The 19,527-nt window shown below is 41.5% G+C and overlaps 1 protein-coding gene across 1 annotated transcript in view; it reads left to right on the top strand.

The window, feature by feature from the left end:
* Positions 1-19,527, top strand: part of LOC125130732 (synapsin-3-like) — a 128,002-nt gene that overhangs the window by 36,227 nt on the left and 72,248 nt on the right. The window lies entirely within an intron of this gene.

The raw sequence follows: 19,527 nt of genomic DNA on the forward strand, positions 1-19,527 counted from the left end.
ATGCAAAGCCCTTAGAACAGTGCCTGGCATAGAGTCAGTGCTTAACAAACTTACAGATTGTAATCCTAATATAAATATGAATCATGATATTGGATAATAAATAGACCATATCACAATTCTTATATTGCTGCTAGAACTACAAAGGTGAAACAGACCATTGCCAGTCCTGCTGTCACTAGTCATGCTCTTAGTACTCTGACTACTTTCATCTCTACCTCTCCAAAGACCACAACCACTGCCTCTCCTACTTTTGCTTCTATTGCAGCTGCTTCTACCATTGTTCCTACTGGGATAACCCATTGGCCCCATTGCCATGGGACATCGCTTCCACCAAGTGAAAACAATGTCATCTGGGTCCTTAGAGTCAGAGCCAATGAGAAGATGCCGAAAATGATAGGAGCCATCACGACTGGGCCACATGACACTCTTTCCCTGTGTCTCTTGCAGCCTCTTTGCACTTCCCTTGCTCTGGGTTTAGGGGATGTTTATAAATAGCATAAAGTCCCCAGACATGTAGAGCTGATGTTGATGAAGTTGTACAGTGATTCTACATTTATGAGGTGTTTTCTCTGAGCTTGCAGGGTCAGAAATGACCCAGTAGAGCTCTTTGTGGCACTGGACATGCAAGTGCCATCATGAGTCAAGAATATCATTGGTCCAGTAGCTCAGAGAGCTCCCCGCTCTCTGGAATGTGGAAAGAGAAACCTTGCTGCCTCTGCTTCTTGACATGGGAGTTTATTGACTCCAGGGGGCTCTTCCCTGACTGCCCCTTGCCATCCTCATTTGGGGATTAGGTTCACACTGGCTCTTGACTCTACCTTGGTCATGCTGTCTTGGAGCTACTATGGCCTCTTGGGAAGAAAATGAGCATCTGAGAAGGGCAACTCAGCCTTTCAAAATGTAAGTCTCTACTGAGGAAAAGGAATTGAGGAAACATCCCTTCTGCAAGGAAGAAAGCGGCCTTGGGCTCCCCTTTCCTGAGCCCAGCCTTAATCTGGAGATATTTTACAGTGGACTTTTGAAGGGGTGACCAGTTCATACCAAGCTGCCTTAAATGCTTGGAGCAAAAGCCTATGGGGACTTGCAAATCAACCCCGGGAAGAGAAATTAGCTATGTCTTGTCTCAGAACTCCCAAAGCCTGCTCCAAAATAAACACATAAGCTGTGCCGGCAGGGAAAGCATGAGCCTTTTTTCTTCTTCATTTTAGAAACTCCATGTGTGCATTATTTTAAATAGGCGCCAGCACACGAGGCCCTTTTAACAAGATTGAAAACAGATGGGGCCTTAGGCTGTTCAGTAGCTCTTAGAAACTGACATGGGAAGTGCTAAGCCATCTTGTGTCCAGGCGACGTTCATTTTCTTCTTGAAGCACAAGTCTGGCCAGGCCTCTCATTCCCAGGGAGCAGGAGTCTGCTTCCTGCATCAGGTGTGTCAACCAGGGGAAGGAAATATCTCCTTTCACTGCATTTACCCGTGTTTACATTTACTTAACCCTTTGGCAGCTTGGGAGAAAAGAGGATTGTGCTGGCCTTGGAGGCCCCATGCTTCTGGAGCTGGAAGCATTAAGTTTTAACTTCCTTATTATAAATGGGATTATGACCCTCCATAGCTCAATGCTCTCAAAAGGCTCCCAGTCTCACTCTCATTGATAGCCTGTCCTTTCCGTGTCTACAGGCCCTTCATGGTTAGACTTCTCTGGCCTTCTTCCTGCTCCTGTCTTTCTTGCTGACTCTGATCCAGCCATACTGGCCTCCTCAATGTTCCTTAAAATCAAACAGCAGAAAACAACAAATGTTGAGGGTGTAGAGAAACTGGAATGCTCATACATTGCTAATAGGAATGTAAAGGGTACGGCTGCTGGAGAAAACAGTAGGGTGGTTCCTCAGGAAGTTAAGCAGAATTACCATAAGGTCAAGCAATTCCACTCTGGGTATATACCCAAAAGAATTGAAAGCAGGGACTCAAAACATGTTTGTAAATCCATGTTCATAGCAGCATTAATCACAAGAGCCAAAAGGCAGAAGTAACCCAGGTGTTCATTGACGGGTGAATGGTAAACAAAATGTGGTATATCCATGTATTGGAATGTTATTCAGCCTTTAAAAGGAAGGAGATTCTGACACATGCTACAACATGGACAAACTTTGAAACCATTATTCTGAGTGAAATAAGCCAGACATAAAAGGACAAATACTGTATGATCCCACTTGTATGAGGTGCCTAGAGTGCTTAAATTCATAGAGACAGAGAGTACAATAGTGGTTACCAGGGGTTATGGAGAATGAGCTACTGTTTTGTAGACACAAAGGTTTTGCTGGGGAAAGATGAAAAAAAGTCCCGGGAATGGTGGATTGTGGTAATGGTTGCACAACAATGTGAATGTATTTAATGACATCAATTTATACACTTAAAAATAGTTTAAATGATAAATTTTATGTTGTGATTATTTTACTACAATGAGAACAAATTTTAAAAAACTCAAGCAAAGAGGTTCCTGGTGGCCTAGCAGTAGGGACTTAGGTCACCGCTGTGGCTTGGGTTTAATCCCTGGCCCAGGAACTTCCACACGTTGTGGGCACAACAAACAAAAACCTCAGACAAGCACGCACTGCCTTAGGGCCTTTGCTCTTGCTATTCTCTTTGCCTGGAACCTTCTTTCCCCAATGGCTCATGTTCTTTGCACAAATGTCACCTCCTCAGAGGCATATGGCCACCCTCTCTGAAATTGCACCCCACACCACGCACACTTCTCAGTTGCTCTGTGTCATGTCACCTGCTTCACTTCTCTTCAAAGAGTTTAGCACTCTGAGCGCTAACCCTGCTGCTGTTTCCAGAGTGTCTACTACCAAGCCTGGGCTGCCAGAGGGCAGTAGAGCCTCCACATCTGGCATTCAAGCGCAGCTACGTTCCTCAAGGCCCAGGCGGAGGGAGTGGCCAGTCCTCATCTTGGTGCAGAGCTTTATCCTGGTCCTCTGGATGTGCAGACTAGATTGAATGAAGGGAAAGTAAGAGGGGAGACGGCTGGGAGGCAGCTCCGGGAAGAGGAGATGAGGCCCATGTGCTGGGTAGCAGGAGGTAGAAAAAGAAGGCTCAATGCTGTTTTCACTCCTGTAACACTGAAGATGGTGCTGGACCTGTAAAATGAAAATAAATAAATAAATAAATAAATAAATAAATAAATAAATAAATGCCTGTTAAGGTCCAATAGATCATTTTAATTTCTCAGAGTTTTGATGGATGAGATGTTCCTGTCATCACATTACAAGTTTCAATTTGGAAAGAAAACTACAGAAATTGAATTACATCAGTCCTATTCAAGCTCTTTCAGTGTCTCCCCTCACCATACTTGGCAGGGTCATGCCCACTGCATCTCTGGCCTGGTACCGTCCCAAGCAGTTCATCCCAAAGCTCCAGCCCCACAGTTACCTTCTCACCTTCAGTTTGGCACCTGCCTGCGATACAACCACTGAACATGGACTCTGCTTCTGCCCCCCAATAATCTCCAAGTCCCTGAACCCATCCATCATCCACCTGGGGAAATGTGGGGACACTCACACCTGCTTTGCTTAGTCCTTTAAACACACTTTTCTGAGCATTCAGCAGAATGGTGTTTAAACCTCTGGAACCCAGCAATGAGGAGAAATAGATGTCAAGGGGATATGACCCATCATTCTTTTCTGTGGAGCCAGCTAAGCTCTGCTCTTAAAATCTCTGAACCTTTGCCCCATCTTTCACAGGCAGCAAAAATTGTTGCAAGTGGAAACATTTGTTCCTAGGTCTCTCAACCTTAGGGAAGCTCTGGAGATGGGGAAAGATGAGTCTCAGGTTGTCTTCCCACTCTGTCTCCCCTTCTTCTCCCCTCCTTCTCCCCCCTACCCCCGGCTCCTTCAGTGAATACCTCCTATACTTGGGACAGCATCAAAATCTCTCCCTCCCTTGAAGTTTTTCCTGGCAGAGGGAAAAGGACAATGGATGTTTTACTCTGGTTCTCAGGTGCAGTTGTTTCTTGGGGATCCGAACAGGAAGGGAGTGACTGTCAGGAAGGAATTAGGGCATGCCTGAGTCTTCTGGCTGCCAGCCACCAGAACCCTACCTTAACCCCAAACAAATGTCTATCTAGGCTTTGGAGAAAAAAAACTGGCCAATAAGAAATTCCTTAAGGAGTTCCTGGCATGGCTCAGCAGTAACAAACTCGACTAGTATCCATGAGGATGCGGGTTCAATCCTTGGCCTCACTCAGTGGGTTAAGGATCAAACGTTGCCATGAGCTGTGATGTAGGTCGCAGACCCGGCTCTGATCTGGCATTGCTGTGGCTGTGGTTTCTGCCAGCAGCTGCAGCTCTGATCCGACCCCTAGCCTGGGAACTTCCATACAACATGAGTGCAGCCCTAAAAAAGAAAAAGAAAAGAAAAGAAATTTCTTAAAGATCAGAGTGATACAACTATTGGTGAATTTTCTCAAACTCAAATCCTTGACTTCTTGCCTTGCTAAATGTGATGACGATGACACTGATACTGGTGAAGACGATGATGTTGGTGATGAAGATGGTGATGGTGCTAACATCTTACTGTCTCATGCAGAATAAATTCCTTACCACGATCTGGCTCACTGTCCCCTCTTTGACCTTGTCTCTTTCCGTTCATGCCCTCACTAGCCCTGTTCTAGGCACAAAGCTTCCTTGTTGTTCTTTGGACTCTGCTCACTTGCTCCAGCCTTAGCGCCTTTGTGCTTGCTATTCTCTCTGCCTGCAAAGCTCCCTGCTTACTGGTATGGTCTCCCTCATTTTGCTCATATCACTGATCAAGTGCCACCTTTTCCTGACCCCCTGCTATTTTCCTCTCCTGACATGTTATTTATTGTTATTGGTTCATCTGCCCCATTAGATACATTCTGTGAGAATAGGGATTTTTGTCTATTACTTTTGTTCTGTGTCATCAGTCCCTATTCTTGGCATAGTAGTTGTTCAAAAATAAGTTGTTAAATGAATGGACTGGTGGATTTTCAAGTTCTCGCTCTCTTGTTCAGAGGCTTTGTGATCTTGGCCAAACCCTTTGCTCTCTCTGCTTTTCAGTTTCCTCATCCACTAACAAGGATGCTAATACCTACTCTCCTATCAAGAGGTCATTATAATGATCAAATTAACATAATCATGAGAACTAACATTGATTACCCACTCATTTTCCCTTAGGGACCTCACCAAGAGCTCTTAAATGGATTAATTCATCTAATGCTCACAACCGCCTTAGGAGGGGACCATTCTTAGCCTCATTTACAGATGAGAGACTGTGGCATAACCTAAAGTCACATAACGAGAAAGGGGTAGAGCTCAGATTAAAATTCGTGGGGTCCAGTTCTAAAAACCATTATACACCAAACAATTCTAAATTGCAAATCACTTCTGTTGATTTTTATAAAAAATAATATGGTGAACTCTAATTTTGGGCATTTCATTACTTGAGCATTTAGGAATCTAGGTCTTATCATTTATTTTTCTGTATGTTTTGATATGTTTTTGTGTATTTGTCTCTTCCTTCCCTGCCTTCCCCACAAACATACACCACACATAGGAGTATTATGATTTTTTGATACGCAGAAAGTACCTTTGCATCTGCCCGCGTAAATGGGTGCTTTGCATGGCGGGTGGGCTGTACTTCCAGGCAGCACTCACTGACCTAGTGGCCCAGGCCTTCACTAAGATGCTCTGTGCAAGATTTCTTCCTCTGGAAGGGGCCACTGAATGAGTCTGCAAACTTTCAAAGCCTCTTTTGTCTGCAAGGTGAGTCTGTACCAGCAGAAAAGAGCTCAGCCCTGAGATGCCAGCCAAGGAAGTCACTGAGCCCACCAGGCTCTCAGAGCTAAAAACACGGCCTGTGCTAGGAAACTGACAGGAAGCAGTTCTTGCCGACAGCAGGCCTTGGGCTGCCTGCCAAGTTCTTGCCCAAGTGGGGCAGTTAGAAGAAGCAGAATGGTAAAGGAGGGGCCTGTGGGCTTCCCCAGCAGACACTGTATGCTGACGTGCAGAAGACACGGGAAGGTGTAAAAATGACAGCTCTGAGAATTAGCACATGAGTCACCCCAAGTAAGTCACTTGGTGCAGTGTGTAGGGTATTGGCCTGGGTTTGGATCCCAGGCTATAACTTTGAACAAAGTCACTCTGCTTCTGGCCTCACTTTTGATGTCTGCAAAATGGGCATCTGTTCTTTTGATGATATTCACAGAGGACTTGTGCTGTTTTGCCAGATGCTGGTTTAGGTGCTGGGATAGAGCCCTGAGCAAAACAGACAAAATCCCTGCCCCTCTGAGGCTTCTATTCTAGTGAGAGAGATGGACAATTAAATATTTAATTGGGATGATTGTAATTATTTATGGCAGAGAAGGGTAAGTGCTGTGGGGGAAGTGTAAGCAAGAAAACAGAGCTCTGGAGTTCCCGTCATGGCTCAGTGGTAGTAAACCTGACTAGTATCCTTGAGGACTCGGGTTCAGTCCCTGGCCTTGCCCAGTGAGTTAAGGATCTGGCATTTCCGTGAGCTGTGGTGTAGGTCATAGATGTGGCTTAGATTTGGTATTGCTGTGGCTGTGGCTGACAGCTACAGCTCCAATTGGACCCCTAGCCTGGAAACTTCCAGATGTCACAGGTGTGGCCCTAAAAAAACAAAATAGACCGGAAAAAAAAAAAAGAATGAAAATAGAGCTCAGATTCAGTCCTTGGCCCAGGAACTTCCATATGCCACTAGTGTGGCCATTAAGAAGAAGGCAGGAAGGAAGGAAGGAAGGCAGGCAGGCAGGCAGAAAGAAAGGAAGGAAGGAAAAAAAACAAAGCTTGGCGCACAGCAGGTGCTTTGTGGGGAGGTGCCCCTGGGGGCGCCATGGAACAGAGGTGTGCTGCCAGCTGTGGGAAGCAAGGCTTAATCTTGGTGGGGGGGGAGGGGAAGGATTGGAGGCTCAGTGTGTTTGACAGTGGAAAGGAGGCCAGTGTGGAGATGACAGAGTGAGTGGGAACAGGGGAGCACAGGGTGACTAGGGGCAACATCAGAGAATCTAAATCATGTAGGACCTCACAGCCCGAGTAAAGCTTAGTCTTCTGTATTTAATACTATTTTTATTATTATTGCTGCTGTTGTTTATCCCTTTAAGGAGACTCTTAGACTCTGTGAGATGCTATGAAAGAACTTAAGAAGTGGAGAAGATCACAGTACAGGCAGAATGCTGATTTTTAAAAGGAATTTGTTAATGACACAGTTTCCTTCCCAAGAGTAAACATAACAATCTGTTAGGGATTAAGGTGGAATTTTGATGAAAACTTGCTAGAGGACTCAGGAATGCCCTAATCCTTCCTTGACAGTCACCACCACCAGTTCCTACAGTAGCCAAAAACACAAGGAGGAAGAGCAATTAAGACTTGGAATACCACTAAGTGTTAGCTGGCCAACACCCCCCACCTCCACCTTGCCTTTGCAGGGCTGTCTGATAAAGCTGCCCTGAATCAGCTCCATACCAAAGCAGTGCAGCTTCTTACCTGCCTTTAAGGCTAAAATCTCATTTTTAGATGTTACCCACTATGTATGTATTACTAAATAGTTCCAAGGTACAACAAACACAATTATGAGAAGAGAGAGCAGGACATCTGAGCCTCTTTGGAATCGGAGGGAGAGAGTGGCTGAGAGCTAGTGATGGGTGCTGAGGTTGCCTCCTCTGAGGAGCTGTAAGGCAGGAGAGAGTAAGTTAATGTGATGACCACACAGCAGGAGGCACTCAGCTTCAGAGAAGCCAGAATCACACATGATTGCCTGGCTTTTCCACCCAGCAGTGACCCTGCCCACTGTGTAATGTGGCATTGTGATGTCCTGACCACTAGATTAACAGTTCCTCTTCGTGAGGAGCAGTGGGGAAGGTTAGAGAATAGGGAAGAGGGTGAGACATTGTCCTAGCCTTAGGAAAGGCACTGGAGGCTGCCCACCTCTGCCATCAGCTCAGTATCTGTGTTCTCTTGTCTCTCTGTTCTAAGGGCGTCTAATGCCATGGAAAGGGTCACACTCTAAGAGTGTAGGGTTCAGTCTGCACCAGATGGCTCTTCACTAGCCAACAGGAATTTCCACTATCTCATCAGCCACCCTTGGATTCCAGAACAATCTGTCTGCCAGCATGTTGTCTTTCCCAGGAACTCTGGACAACATGTCTTTGTGTCAAAATCCTCCTTCAGTCAAGCTTCATGGTCAAGGATGATAGCTGCTACCTCCATGTTCTCACACACAACATTCCAGTCACTCATCCAATTCCAAGTCCCAATTTCAGTTTCTTTCCCATTGATCTGGTGGCCTAATAGCATCCTTCAACTTATGACAATAATGATGATTACAATCCTCATTGTCCACCCTGTCATCAATATCGTTATCATCACAGATGCAATTATTGGTAACTAAATATGAATACCTTGTGCTTTCAGTAATGTTATATGCTTGGCATCACACACTTGCCAGGTGCCAATTCCAGTCAGAATCAGCAAAAGTCCCTACAGGACTTTTCCTGTGTGTGTGTGTGCGCGCGTGCGCACACCCACACATGTGCTCAGGCGCACTTGTGGGTGTGTGTGCATGTGATTTCTTAGAACTGGACATGTGTTTAATTATAGACAGGTACTCATATTTCCTTCTTATTTAGGGTGCTATAGAAGAGATTTTGTTAATGGATATGATTCCATCTATATCTAGCACTGATAACAGAGCCTGGAACTTAGAAAGTGTTACATAAATATTTGTGCTTAAATATCTATCACTTCCCTATTCTGTGGCCCTTAGTGTTTTCCAGTGGTCCCCCAAAGATGACTACACCCTCATCCCTGGAACCTGTGAAAATGACACTCAAAAGGGAGTTGAAGATGTGATTATAATAATGGACTTGTTATATATTGTAATAATGGTTATCCCAGTGGGCCAGTCTAACCACAGAAGCCCTTCAAAACTGAGCACTTTCTTGGGCTAGAGAGAAATGTTGCAGAAGGAAAGTCAGAAAATTTGGAGGAATGAGAAGGATGTGACTTGCCATTACTAGTTTGAAGATGTAGAGTGCAACGTGGCAAGAAGCATAGACAGCTGTAAGGAGCTGGGAGAGGGTCCCAGCTGACATTGGCAAGGAAGTGGGACCTCAGTCCTACAACTGCAAAGATCTCTGATAATCTTGGAAGCAGATTCTTCCCAGAGCTTCCCAACCCAATAAGAGCCCAGATGTCTGATACCTTGATTTTTAGCTTTGTGAAACCCAGAATTGAGAAACCAGCTCCACTAATAGGGACTTCTAACCTTTAGAACAGAGAGATTATATGTTTGTGTTTTCTGAGGTTGTTACATTTATGGTAACTTGATATGGCAGCAATAAAATACTAATGCACTATAGAATGGCATTCACGTTCATTCACAGGGAATTCATAATCCTTCTGAATTGGTCTCCCACCTACCTTTCTAGCTTTGTCCTATTGTGTTCTTCCATATACTCCATGCCCCAGCTGCAAAAGACATCTTACCACTCCATTGACCGGAGAATCCTGTGTCCTCACCTGTGCTTTTGTCCATGGAAACTTGGATTGTGCCTTTCTCCTCCTCTCTGCCTGGAAGCACCCTCCCCATTGTATGGTCTAGTGGATCTGGCAATGGACAGAGTTTCAGAAGGCAAGTTATTTAGCATATGTGTGTTTCCATTCATCTATAAAATATAAAAATAACACTTCAATCTATATATTTTCAATACCTCCCGTGTAGCAGGAGCTGGGTATAAAGTGGTGGACAGCTTTCTAATAAAAATATAATTGTGTGGCATTCCTTTTTCTAAGTGCGCTGTGATAATAGTTTTTTCCTTCTGTGATCATTGGGAGACAATGGTTGCAAAAGAAAGAGAAATGAAAATAAAAGGAACCATGGATATAATTGACCCAATTGATTATAACTTTCATTTTGAAGATGAAGAAAACTAAAATGGGAAGAGAATGTGGGGGTTGCCTAAGGTCATACACTGGGTCAGTGTTAAGTCCAAGATTTAGATCCCTGGACCCTAGACTTCAAGACCAACTTCTTTGCCATAATTCTTTGATTCTTCCATGTGCATATTTAATAAAACTCATAAACAAATAGGAAAACTCAAGATAGTTCAGAACTTTCATATACATGAAAACTTCCCATATCTGGTTTTAACAAGGGTAGCAAATTACAAAGGCCCTATATAGCACTGATATTGTGCCCATCTTTAATACTGTCCAAAGATAATATCCTTCAAACATATTATATGGCTAGTTTCCCTCCTAAAATCAGTATCTTGACCATCATAGCCTTCATTTTCCAAAGCCATTGATGATGACATTTTTCTGTTAAAAATGAGGGAAATTTTTTATTTTTTTTATTTTTGTGATTTTTAATGGTTTTTATTTTTTCCATTATAGCTAGTTTACAGTGGTCCGCCAACTTTCTACTGTACAGCAAGGTGACCCAGTCACACATACATATATACATCCTTTTTCTCACATTATCCTCCATCATGCTCCACCATAGGTGACTAGATATAGTTCCCTGTACTATACAGCAGGATCTCATTCTTATCCATTCCAAAGGCAGTAGTTTGCATCTATTAACCCAAAACTCCCAGTCCATCCCACTCCATCCCCTTCCCTCTCCCCCTTGGACCACAAGTCTCTTCTCCAAGTCCATGAGTTTCTTTTCTGTGGAAAGGTTCATTTGTGCCATATATTAGGTTCCAGATATAAGTGATATCATATGGTATTTGTCTTCCTCTTTCTGACTTACTTCACTTAGTATGAGAGTCTCTAGTTCCATCCATGTTGCTGCAAATGGCATTATTTTGTTCTTTTTATGGCTGAGTACTATTCCGTTGTGTATATATACCACATCTTCTTAATCCATTCATCTGTCAATGGATATTTAGGTTGTTTCCATGTCTTGGCTATTGTGAATAGTGCTGCAGTGAACATACAGCAAAGAAATTCCTTTAAATACCCATGCTAGCAACAAATAGGTAAAAAGTAATGCAGATGAGATAGCGGGCTTGAGCTTTCAACAAGGTAGGAAGAAGTTAAAATAATAGGGGATGTTTAAAACTGTGCTGAAACTTAAAAGTTCCCTTAGAAAGCAAAGAGAAATTTGTAGGTAAGTGTGGCAAAGGTGGAATGGTGCAGGCGCCATCCCTCAGTACAGGCAAAGACCCAAGTCACAGAAGTTCTGGCTTCTTCATTTATCAACCTCCCAGCTGGCATCACACTAACAAGCTGTTGAGAACTGTTTTCACTGTCAGGGAGGCTGAGGGGGCTGAGCTCTTCAGTTCTTTTTTTTCTTTTTCTTTTTTTTAACATTTAAGAGAGATGGGGATTTCCTGAGGATCTCTGGGAGGTCTGGCTGCAAGGGTGGATTGTGGTCTCAATTAGTGAGTAGTAGAGCATATTCTGCCCGATGTTACATCATAAGGAAACATCCAATCAGTTTGTTCAGGGCAGAGCATTTGAGGTGCTCTGGTTGCCCAGTGTCTGTGTGTATTTTGGAGGAGGTGAGTAGGAAGACTTTTTATCTGATTAGCAGGTGAGGGGACAAGAGGTGGGGTCATCCTACCTTGTCTTCGGACCTGTTATCCCTGGGGAGTATTTGGACTGCTTTGCTCTTAGAATATTATACTACTTGATGTGAGGACACTGTCAGGCTGTAGTAACTGAGACAACTTGAAACAGACTTAAGGATAAACAAATAGACAATAGAATAGAATAGAGAATTTGTAAATAGACTGCCAGATATGAAGTGACTTGGTGTTTGGCAAAGGCATCAATGCAATTCTATTAGGAAGGAATGGTCTTTTAAAAAAATAGCAACAAGTTATTTGAATAACCATATGCAAAAACAACTTATCTTACATCTTATGCAAAAAATTAAATCTACATGGTTGTAGACCTAAATGTGAAACATGAAGCAATAAGGCTTCACGTGACCTTAGGATAGGCAAAAAAATTTTAAGATAAATGCAGTAAGACACTAACTTAAAATCATTAATTTTTTTATATTCATACATATGATTCATTTATGAAATCTTCATTTTAAAAATTAATAAAGTAGCAAGTTCCTACTGTGCCACACTGGGTTAAGAATCTAACTGCAGTGGCTTGGGTCACTGCAGAGGAGTGGGTTCGATTACCCAGCACTGTGGGTTAGAGGATCTGGCTTTGCCACAGTGGCATAGGTTGCAGCTGCAGCTCATATTCAGTCCCTGGCCCAGGAACTTCCATATGCTGTGGGTGTGGCTATAAACAAAAATAAATTAACAGATAAAAATAAAGCCAACAATTGAATATCAGAAACCAAAACATATTTTAAAAAATAAAAATTATAGGAGTTCCCGTCGTGGCGCAGTGGTTAACGAATCCGACTAGGAACCATGAGGTTGCGGGTTCGGTCTCTGCCCTTGCTCAGTGGGTTAACAATCCGGCATTGCCGTGAGCTGTGGTGTAGGTTGCAGACGCGGCTTGGATCCCGCGTTGCTGTGGCTCTGGCGTAGGCCAGTGGCTACAGCTCCGATTCAACCCCTAGCCTGGGAACCTCCATATGCCGCAAGAGTGGCCCAAGAAATAGCAACAACAACAACAACAACAAAAAGACAAAAAGACGAAAAAAAAAAGAATACATATTAATTAAAAAGTGCAAACGAGAAATTACAAATATGAACAATAGATTTGAACAAGCATTTCGTCAAAGAGATTATCTAAATTTCTAATTAGCACCTGACAAGGTCCTTAACATCACTAGTTATTAGAGAAATGCAAATTAAAACTACAATGTGCCACCACTTAAACACCTATCAGAATAACACTGGCAGTACAAAGTATTGAAAAGGACATGGAGGAGTTCCTGTCTTGGCAAGGCAGAAACAAATCCCTCTGGGAACATGAGGTTGTGGGTTCAATCCCTGCCTTCACTCAGTGGGTTGAGGATCTAGCATTGCTGTGGGCTGTGATGTGGGTCGCGGATGCGGCTCAGATCTGGTGTTGATGTGGTTCTGGCATAGGCTGGCAGCAACAGCTCTGATTAGACCCCTAGCCTGGGAACCTTCATGTGCTGCAGGTGCAGCCCTAGGGGGACAAAGGACAAAAAAAAAAAAGAAAGAAAGAAAGAAAAGGAGAAAAAAGAAAAGAAAAAAGGACATTGAGCAACTATAATTCTCATATTGTTAATAGGTGTTTAAACTTACTAAACCACCTTGGGAAGTTTTTCAGTGGTATTTTCTCAAGCTAGATATATACCTGTCCTTTGACCCAGCAATTTCACTCCTAGGTATATACCCAGAAATGAGTGTCTATCTCCACCGAAAGAGATGCATAAGAATGTGCATAACAACATTTTTCTTAATAGCCAATGACTAGAAATAGTCCAATGAAACACTACACAGAAACAAAATGATTGCTTCTAACCACAACTGCATGGATGGCTCTCACAGATATAATGATGAGTGAAAAAAGGCACGTACCAAAGAGTACATACTGTGAGGTGCCATTTATATGAAGTTCAAGAACATGCACAACTGAGCTATGGAAATAGAAGACATTAAAGTGGGAGCATCACAGTGTGGAAGTTGATATCAGCTATAATGAGGATGAGGGAACATTCAGGGAAGCTGGAAATGTTCTGTGTTGTCATCTTGAAATGCATTATACAAGTAGAAATCAATGAAAATTCATCAAGCTTTAAACTTAAAATTTGTGAACTTAATTTAACTATGCCTCTTTTTTTGAGACATTCTTCTAAGTTTACACTATGTGTCTTTAATTTATCAAGATCTATCTTTAAATAATTTCACACCATTTCACAAATAGTGTAAGAACCTTTTAACAGTATATTACCATTACCGTTTTCGTGTTCTTGTTATATGTCCTACTTCTGTATGTGTTATAAGCTCCCATAATACAGCTCCAACAATACTATTCTTTTGTTTAAACAGTTGCTTATTCACCTTCAGATACAGAGAAGTACACTGAAGCAAAAGAACATACTTCCTAGAGTACTTTCAAATGCACTTAAGTTTTTTTTATTAAAGTATGGTTGATTTATAATGTTCTGTCAATTTCCGCTATACAGTAAAGTGACCCAGTCATATATATACATACATATATACATTTCTTTTTCTCAAATTATCTTCTATCATGTTCTATCACAAGTGATTGGATATAGTTCTCTGTGCTATACAGCAGGACCTTATTGCTTATCCATTCTAAATATAGTAGTTTGCATCTACTAACCCCAAACTCCCAGTCCATCCCACTCCCTCCCTCTCCCCCTTGGCAACCACAAGTCTTTTCTCCAGGTCTGTGAGTCTATTTCTGCTCTGTAGATAGGTTCATTTGTGCCATATTTTATATTCCACATATAAGTGATATCTTATGGTATTTGTCTTTTTCTGATTTACTTCACTTAGTGTGAGACTCTCAAGTTGCATCCATGTTGCTGCAAATGGCTTTATTTTTTTTTCGTATCCCCCCCCCCCCTTTTTAGGGCCACTCCCACAAATGGCTTTATTTTGTTCTTTTTTATGACTGAGTAGTATTCCATTGTGTATATGTACCATATCTTCTTTATCCATTCATCTATCAATGAACATTTAGGTTGTTTCCATGTCTTGGCTATTGTGAATAGTGCTGCAGTGTTTGTATCTTTCTGAATGAAAGTTTTGTCTGGATATATGCCCAGGAGTGGGATTGCTGGATCATATGGTAGTTGTATGTTTAGTTTACTGAGGAATCTTCACACAGTTTTCCATGGTGGTTGTACCAATTTACATTCCAACCAACAGTGTAGGATTGTTCCCTTTTCTCCACACCCTCTCCAGCATTTGTTATCTGTAGACTTATTAATGATGCCCATTCTAATAGGTGTGAGGTAGTACCTCAGTGTAGCTTTTGATTTGCACTTCTCTCATAACTAGTGATGTTGGGCATTTTTTTGATGCCTGTTGGCCATGCATATGTATTCTTTGGAGAATGTTTATTAGGTCTTCTGCCCATTTTTTTATTTGGGTTGTTTACTTTTTTGCTGTTGAGTTGTTTGTATGTTTTGGATATTAAGCCCTTGTCAGTTGCATCAAGTGCATTTTTTGTGGAAGAATGTAAAGTGAAAATGAGGTGCCTACATGTATGAACGCCTACGACAACTTGATCCTAGTTCAATTAAGAAGAATTTGAAGAAAACAGTCATCAGAGAGATTAGAAGTAAAATAAGATAGTATACATTGTCCAAATGATTATAATTTCCTATAGAATCAATTTGCTTTCAGAAATATAAAAAAGTTGATTATTTTATAGACATTTTAAACATAAAAAAATTGTATTTACCCATATTTTTACCATATGCAAAATTCTTCATTTTGTGTCAATATAAATTTCCCTCTGGTATTATTTTCCTCCTGCCTGAAGAACTTCCTTTAACATTCCTTAGACTCGAAACAAATTCTCTCAACTTTTATTTGCTTGAAAAAGTCTTTAGTGTACCCCGATTATTTTAGAAGATATGTTACTGAATATAAAAGTCTAGGTTGACATTTTTTTTCTCTCAGTACTTAAAAGAAGCTGTTCCACTGTCTCTTAATTTGCTGCTTTCTGACAAGGCATTGGCTGACATTCTTATCTTTGTTCCTCTTTATATAAAGTATATTTTCCCCTTCTGGTAGCTTTGAAATTTTTCTCTTCATCACTGGTTTGTATTAAACTTATTATTATGTGCCTTGGTATGATTTTCTTTATGTTTCTTCCTTGGGACTCATTAAATTTCTTGGATCTGTGGATTTATAGTTTTCATCAAATTTCAAAGATTTTTGGCCATTTTTCTTATAATGATCTTGATCATAAGGAAAGATCATTTTCCTTATGCTCTTTCCTCTTCTCCTTCTTCAGTTACACATATATTAAACTCATATTGTCCCATAGCTCACTGAGGTTCTTTTTTTCCCAGTATTTTAAACCTGGCCTTCATTTTCTATAAATTTGTATTGCTTTCTCTTCATGTTCACTAGTATTTTCTTCTATATTGTTTAATTGATATTAATCCCATATAATACATTTTATATTAAAATATTAAATTTTTAATGTGTAAAAGTTTTCTTTTACCATTTTTTAATTTTACATTTCTCTCTGTCCTCTACATTGTTGAGAATGTGGGATATATTTATAATAGTTGTTTTAACTTCTATTTCTGCTCTTCCCATCATCTCTCTCATTTCTGGATCTTTTCTTGATTTCTCCTCAATATGGTTTATATTTTCCTGCTTTCTTTCATGCCTAGTAATTTACAATCAAATGCCATAAATTTTACATTGTGAATTTAACATGTTGCATGCTGGATTTTGTTGTATTCCTTTAAATAGTGTTGTACTTTGTTTTTACTTGTAAATTACTTGGAATAAATTAGATCCCTTCAGGGCATGCTTTTTAAGCTTTTCTTAGGACAGGTCTAGATTGAGTGATTAATCATCCCAGTCTGCCTGGGAACAAGGGGTTTCCCAGAACATGGAACTTTCAGTTAAAAACTGAAACTGAGGGGGCTTCTGAGAAGTGGGACTTTCAGTTTTAAAATTGAGAAAGCTCCAGGTAAACTAGGACACACTGGTCATCCTAGATCTAGGGTATCCTGCAGTCCAGGTCTAATTAGCCCCACTACTAAATTTTTGAGAACTCTACTCATATTACAAGGTCTTTACATTCTAGCTGGTGAGAACATGAACTATCCCCAGCCCTGTGTGAGTTCTGGAGAATGTTGAGTCTACTGTTTGTTGATAGTTCTTTCACTGGCCCTGCAAAGTTTCCTTTCATACGTGCTCAGATTAGTGCTCAGCCAAAGACCTACAGATCTGCCCATGAAGGTCTTTTTTTGTGCAATTGTATCTTTACTCTACAAATTCTAGCCACTTCAGCCTCCCTAAATTCTGACCTCTGGACTCTTCAGCCCACTGAGACTGCTGGGCACTGATGGCATTCTCCCATGCCTGGCAATGGCCTTTAGGCAGCCAGCTAGGGCAGTCACAGGGATAATTCCATTTGTTTCCTTTGTTCAGTGGTCACAGTCCTGCAATGTCTGTTGTTCAGTGTCTGAAAACTATCACTTAGTATATTTTTTCTGAGAGCCTTAATTATATTTGCAAAGACCCTGTTTGCACACAAGGTCACATTCACAGGTATCAAGGTTTGGGACTCGGACATATCTTTAGGAGGGTACAGTTCAACTCACTATAGTTTCTATGAGAGGTCTCCAAAATTGGCTGGTCTTTAGGACTCTACCAGGAGGGTTATCATGCTGTCTTGAAGGAGAGATGGCTGGATACTTGTATGTTCATTTCCATGGCTGTTGAAGGTTTCAGAAAGCTAAATACAGAAGGGTGCCCTTTCTTTCTGTACTTGACCCAACAGAGGCTTGGTTCTATATATAGGCACCTACCCAGGCATCTACCTCCTGTAATAACTCATAAACCAGGACTAGGAAACAACTGTAGACACACAGATCCAAACAAGATGAACTTCTGACTTGTATACCTAGCTTGAGGTTGTCTTCTACCCAGATATTTCTCTTTCCATTTGGGCAGCAAGACAGTCCCCTGGGTCTTTGCCATTTATAAGCTGGAGGTTCTCCCATCCAAAATTCTGATTCACTCCCTTTTATCATATATTTAGTACTGAGCTATCCTGTGTTGCAACTTTCTTCTAATTTCTTTTTCTCCATTTACACAATTAACAACTTTTCTTTCTAATTCTTTGTAATGTTGCCAGTAAAGTATCAACATGATGGGACTGAATTTTTAAGACATTAGATTTAATAACTAGGTCATTACCACTATTTACCAACTTGGCCTCATTAACAGGGCTCTTTGCTTTTTACCTTGCCACATCAAAATGAAGTTATTAATTAGAGCAAGAGATGCAAGCACTCTGGGTGTGCTTTAATGCCATCTGGGGAGATGCATAGGTCTTTGGTCATAATTCCTGGTAAATAATTCCAAGGGGATACATTTAAATTGTCATCAAATGATATTTCCCTTCAATGTAAACTTGTTTCTCTCTTTAAGTATGTTATTTTAGGTCCCTAAAATTCCCAGTTGTAATCCACTTAAGGCCTTGCCTTATTCAGCTAAATGGTAGGGACAGTGAGGTGTAGCAGTTGAAAGCACAGGCTGGAGCCAGACTGCCTGGCATTAAATCCTGGCTCTGCTACCTACTGTGTGACATTGTACAGGTTATTTGATCTCCCTCTGCCTCAATTTTTCATCTGGACATGTGTGAGGATTAAGTGAATTCATACGTATAAAATGCTTAGGGCAGTACCTGGCACATAGTGAGTGTTTCATGTATGTGAGAAATTATTTTTATTCATTAAATCCAAAGAAGTAGCTTTTGGCTTCTTTGTAGAAGGCAGTTTAGTACTGTGTATTTTTTAGGATGGGGTTACAGATTGACTTGTATCTCCCTGAAATTTGTATGTTGAAGACCTAACCCCTAGTACCTCAGAATGGGACCTTATGTGGACCTAGGCATTTGGAGATAGGATCTTTAAAATGGTAATCAAGTTAAAGTGAGGTCATCAGAGTGAGTCCTAATCCGGTATGACTGGTTAAAGAGGAACTTGGCTACAGAGGGAAAACATTGTGTTGAGATGTAGGGAGAGGATGGCCATCTACACCCCAAGCAAAGGAGCCTGGAACAGGTCCTTCCCGCACAGCCCTTGAAAAGAACTAGCTCTACCCACACCTTGATTTTGGACCTCTAGCCTTCAGAACTGTGAGAAAACATTTTCTGTGTTTAAGCCACCTAGTGGTGGTACTGTGTCATGGCAGCCCTAGGAAGTAGATGGTTATTAGCAAATCGCTGTTCCCAGGGAGCTTATAATCAGGTGGAAGGGATGTTCATAGGATTTTGGTCACGAGCAACAGAAATTTACTGAAGCTTGCACAAACAAATCAGCCAACAAAAGATGAGCTTAGAAGGATATATAATTGTAAAATCCAAGTGCAGGATTATAGTTGGCACATAAACATCAAGAGTACTCCCTCCATCTCTTGCCTCTGCCTCTCTCTTGGTGACCAAGAAGTTTCTCTCCATCCCCACTGCCCCACCTGTCCCCGATTTTCTGTGCTTTCCCAATCCAGACAGAAGAAAACATGGTCCCCACCTGTGCCCAGATTTGTGTATTAAGGATACAGCCCCCTAGAAAGAAACTCATGGATCAGTCTGAAGTTCCAAATTCTCATGGAAGGGCATTTTATTACTCCATGCTGAGTCAGTGCCAACCCCATCAACCATGACCAGGAACAGTATTTCAGTGCTCAAATGTGGGACTTCCATTGTTACCACGTGGATGGAGTAAGGGGAGGGGCCATGACCAAAAAAGGAAAGAGTGGGCAGATAATTTGAGAAGGGTTCTGTTAACTGTGATAAGTGACCCCATAACTCTGATGCTGTATCAGTGCAGAGCATGAACTGCAGAAATCCAGAGAAGATGATATATTGAGTAGC

Source organism: Phacochoerus africanus, chromosome 7 (assembly GCF_016906955.1).
Source record: "Phacochoerus africanus isolate WHEZ1 chromosome 7, ROS_Pafr_v1, whole genome shotgun sequence".
In the NCBI taxonomy this organism is placed as follows: Eukaryota; Metazoa; Chordata; class Mammalia; order Artiodactyla; family Suidae; genus Phacochoerus; species Phacochoerus africanus.